General features: G+C 40.6%; 1 protein-coding gene across 1 annotated transcript in view; it reads left to right on the plus strand.

Annotated features, from left to right (window-relative positions):
- LOC118327880 (Krueppel-like factor 15) overlaps positions 1-4365 on the plus strand; it is a 22522-nt gene extending 18157 nt beyond the window's left edge. The window contains exon 3 of the transcript XR_004796723.1: positions 1405-4365. The gene's annotated coding sequence lies outside the window, so the exon portion shown is untranslated. The remainder of the gene's footprint in view (positions 1-1404) is intronic.
- Positions 4366-4937: the final 572 nt, after the last annotated feature.

The raw sequence follows: 4937 nt of genomic DNA on the forward strand, positions 1-4937 counted from the left end.
GCATAGCATTGGTGTGTGAATGTGTGTGAAAGGGCGAATGTGGCACGTAGTGTAAAAGTGCTTTGAGTGGTCAGATGACTAGAAAGGCGCTATACAAGTACAGGTCCATTTACCATTTACCTTTATGTCTGAATTGAGTTCAGTGTGTTAGGACTGAGCAGATTGTCTGGGCTGATTAATTGGCTTTGGGGGATTGCAGAGAGCCGTGGTTGTCAAGGGCTGTGCAGAATCTCTGTGATCCATCATTTATACTGTAGAAGATATGATGATGATAGAAACAGCATGAGGTGATGACTGTGTGTTCTGCACTGTGTGTCCAAGGGAAAGGTGTTTATCTTGGTCATGTTTGTGTGACTGAATACGTGTGTGCCTACATGTTCTACTTGCATGTGTATTAATATGCCTGCTAAGCAGCCTGAGGTACCTCAGCCTGCACTGACACAACAGTCTTCCACAGGGAGCCACATATCCTGTTAGAAGGGAAACAGAGAGACAATGTGCTGCTCATACTCCACCCTCCTCATTTGCTTTGAACATCACCTCATGCACATCTGCATAATGCATCTACAGTTTAGGAAAGTTACAGCTCCTTTACTGACCCACAGTAAACGACACACAGCGTGCAGTGACAGTTAATGACTAAGTGCTGTTATTGGTTGAGTCTCACATAGCCAGCGCTGGCTGCATTACTGCATTATCATTCTGCTATAGAGGAAAGAAAAAATCCTTTTTTGTTTGTATTTCTTTGAACTAATCACAGTGGCCTTGAATGGTGCTAGAAATGGGCAAAGATGTGGTGTGTGGGAGTTGAGGTGGGCTGAATAAAACCTGGCTAATTCATTATGCATAACTTTAAGCCATAATATATTTTAAATTTGTGAGTTGTATAAAAATGTACCCCCTGCACAATTGTCACAAACAGGATAATAAATTATAGAAACCAAGTACCAGGCTGTAAACATTTATATTTCTGCTGTAAATTTTAATATTTGGCCTTATGGAGATTGACTTACTGTTGGAGCCAGCCTCAAGTGGCCGTTTGAGGAACTGCAGTATTTGTTACTTCCATGTTGGTTTTATTTACCAGCCACGGAGGTTGCTGCTTGGTAAAGACCTCTTGGGGAAGTTAAAGTAAAAGCCTGATGCCTTTTAAAAAGCTCTTTGTTTGATGTGAGTGCTATAATGTAGGATACCAAGGCAAGTTAAAGAACTTTTGAATGAACCTTGTTTGTTCCTACATGCATGCATGGTTGTACTCTGCTCCATCTCAAGATATAACTTTATGCAGTATGTTGGCTCCACTGGAAGTCCAATCTCACTGTCTGAAAGATCTTCTTATATGTGAATAATGTTCTCGTCTGCACCTTGTGTCTGCATTATATCTTTTGTTGTGTTTCCATGAAGATTTGGCAGCTCCACCAGGCAGTCATCAGGATATCCTTGTTGGAGAGCCAAGGGCTGAGCATCTGTGGGCCATTACGCATATGGCCACGTGGTTGTATGTGTGTGTGAGAGTGTATGTTATTGTAAGACTTCCTCCTAACTACCGGTAAGACAGGTCCGAAACAAAGCTAGCAGTATTCTCCATAACTTGCTCTTACTACACCTTTTTATAAATGCACTTTGTGTTACATTGTGAAAATATGTAAGAGGAAATCATGTATAATAAGTATGTGTGAGGAAGTTTCCACAGCAGCGTAACTAACCTGCTGTGAACATAACGCTCAAACTCAAGATCATCAATCAAACAATTCATTACACTATGAGTTAAGCATTTAAACATGCACAAACTATTACTGCATTTTGATTTATTATCATTACAGCGAACAAATGAGGTTGGAACTAAACAGCCTTTTTATAATGTAGCACCATAAAATTGTGCCGGATAGCTTTACACTGTGTAGTTGTCTGGGGTACTATAGTATCTATAATCAGTGTATTACCTACAGTATAGATGGAGGTCAGCGTGTCCACAGTTTGGAGAAGCAGACAGGAGGATCAGGATCATGGTTGAAAGAAAGATCCAACTAGACCCAATTTCTGTACATTTAGGGCCTATTAATGTGCAGAATCTATGAATACAGTATGGGTGTGGTTTCAAATCTTTCAAACATTCTGAAGACGAAGATCCAACAATGACCATTTGTAACGGTTTTGGAAGACCATGACCAATCCATGCATCCTAGGAAGGTCTAATCAGAAAAAACTTATGCGGGTCATTTAGGCAATTACAAACAACATGTTTTGTCATTTAGTTTGGAGCTGCAAACAATTGCCCTCAAGCAGGAAACAAAGATGCAACCATTCAATTCCCACTTAAGTGACAGCCTTTCTAACCACAAGGGATCTGGCTAAATCCAGGAATTTTAACCTCTAAACCACACTGGATGGCTGACCTGCACAATGAGACATTCGGTTAAACCAGTTACAAAATATTTGAGCGTTAACAAGAGTTTCAACATTTCTTTTTAATAACTGTGTACTCTTAGGCAGTTCTTGAAGTCTGAGTCTGTGCTTTTTCATTTGGTTTATAACCACAAAGATTGTTTTTATTCCTAAAAGTTCTCTGTGTTAACTACTTTGTTAGTTCTTCTTAGTTTATGTCTTTTAACCTCACTTTCTCTCACTTTAACTTTCTCCTCTTTTCTCTTTTCCCACACTACTCCTACGCAGATATGCAACCTCTACTCTTTAGCAATTGTCTGGATCCACGGAGACGTCTGCAGTGTCTATTTTCACTCTTATTCTCTGTCTTGCTGTGTTCAGAGGCTGCCAGTGGAGGCCATATTCTCTCCTCCTGAAACCACACAGGAAGAGGAGATTTCAACAGTATACCGCTGTAAATAGGACCTTGCTCAGACTAGCTGGGACCAGAAGTCAGCTGAGGTTTTTTCATCACATTGTGCACCGATGAGCTGATGCCAAGAGGTTTTTCCGTTGGGTACACATACCTGGTCGGCTAAAACCATATAAATTCAGTGTTGAGTTATGTACTTTTTCCACCAATAGACATTCATATGAATTAATATAGGAGGATTTAGTAAATATAAGCAAAGGGATACAAATATAACTAATTTACGATGCTGGCAAAAACTTTACACCTCATTATTATTTTCTTTATGTGTCCAAATAATAATAATCTGTGGTTGAAAACTCACTGAAACCAGTTTTTTTCATGACATGCAGCTATATATTTTATGGTACTTTTATGATTTAACTTTTTTATGCAACCAGAACAATGGGATTTGCATTTGTATTTCTCACAGTCACACAACATCACACCCTCAGTTTACAACTCTGCTATCTAACGGTTGGGGGTTCAAAAAGTGTGTTAGTTGTGTTTTTAAGAATCGACACAATATCCTATTATTACGTATAATTGTATTTTTTCTTACACCACTATTCATATCCAAACTGGCTGAGTAGATTGCAATAATTAAAATTGTGAAATAGTGAAATATGATCAAATGGACATACCAAAAGGAATGACAGATTGTCTTTCGTTGGTTCAATAACCAAAATAAACTAGGCTACTGTTTTATAACACATTAAAATGGATGACAGTGACTAGAAATGATGATCAAATGAACAACATGTTGACGATAGGCAGCCATTACAGGTGGGTGTGAAATAAAAGGGAAAAACCAACATAAAGTCCAACTCAAGCTTCCAGAACAGCTTCAGTGCTCCTTGGAATCGATTCTCAGAGCCGGAAGAAGAACATCACCATTCAAAAAATATTCCCTCATTCAATGTTTTGTTGATGATGGTATGGATTTTGAGTCCAACCATGTTACTATACAATAGTGTCAGGTCAAGTGAAAAGTTTGGAGAGGGTTTGTGTGTTTTGGTGCTCGGTTTTTGGACTATTTATGTGTTTATTGGCTACTGATTTTGGATTACGGACATCGGACTATCTGCTGACACATTTGGTCGACGCTGATTTTCGGAACACGGACGGAAAGAACGGAGCTAGGCGGCTAGTTGACAAACTAGCTAGCGGGCGGCTAGGGTAACAGCAGACGCTACCTCGCGTTACCTAGCAACATGGGTCTGAAGAAGGCTCTGACAGCCGAAGAGGGCGATGACTGAGGAAATTTCAGCTTTGAAACTGCAGCAGAAATCCATCCTGGACCTGGTGGAGGAAGTGAAGGCTCTTCGGATCCAGAACGCCGAGAAGGACCGGCGTCTGGTGCACCTGGAGAGTGAAGTGGAGGAGCTGGAGCAGTACACCAGGGTCAATAATGTGATTGTGACCAGGCTCTGTATTATTACCTTTATTATTATTATTACCTCTGAGTGGTCTTGAACGCAGCATCCAGGCCAGCGTTTGTTTCACCGAAATCCAGAGATGGAGGGGAAATTCATGAAAAGACGCCTAACTGAAAAAGGACTTAAAATAAATGGCTCTGGGCATGGATAGAAGAAAGGGGCGGAGACGGCAAGCCTTTTGGAGCTGGTGCCAAAAATGAAGAGAGAGCCAGGGCTTGTTTCTGTGTGTTGTGCGCGAAGAAGCTAATATATGCAACTAGAGGCGAAAAGTTCTTCGACGTCACGAAGGTGACCCCGGCTATAGCACTGTTGTTCGTGCTCTTCAACGCACAAGTCGTTTGCCGGCAGCAGTACCGGCGCCAATAACAGATCAAGTTTGTGATTTGAAAATACGTGTGCGTGCATTCATTGCTGAACACGATTTATCATTCACGATCGCTCACCGCTGGTAGATCTCTGTAAGGAGTCGGTCTAGACCAGCTCTATTTGAAAAGTGTCCTGAGATAACTTCTGTTATGAATTGGCGCGTAACATAAAAGATTGAATTGAATTGTAAAAGTTAGGTGGTGATAAACTGCTCTGACGAAATCTCTGTTTCCAATCAGCATGGCAGTTATATTGAACACCCATGGCATAGCATTTGAAGAAAAAAATATGGAATATTG

The sequence above is a fragment of the Morone saxatilis genome, unplaced genomic scaffold (assembly GCF_004916995.1).
Source record: "Morone saxatilis isolate NCDOM2014 unplaced genomic scaffold, NCSU_SB_2.0 Contig18, whole genome shotgun sequence".
NCBI classification, from domain to species: Eukaryota; Metazoa; Chordata; class Actinopteri; family Moronidae; genus Morone; species Morone saxatilis.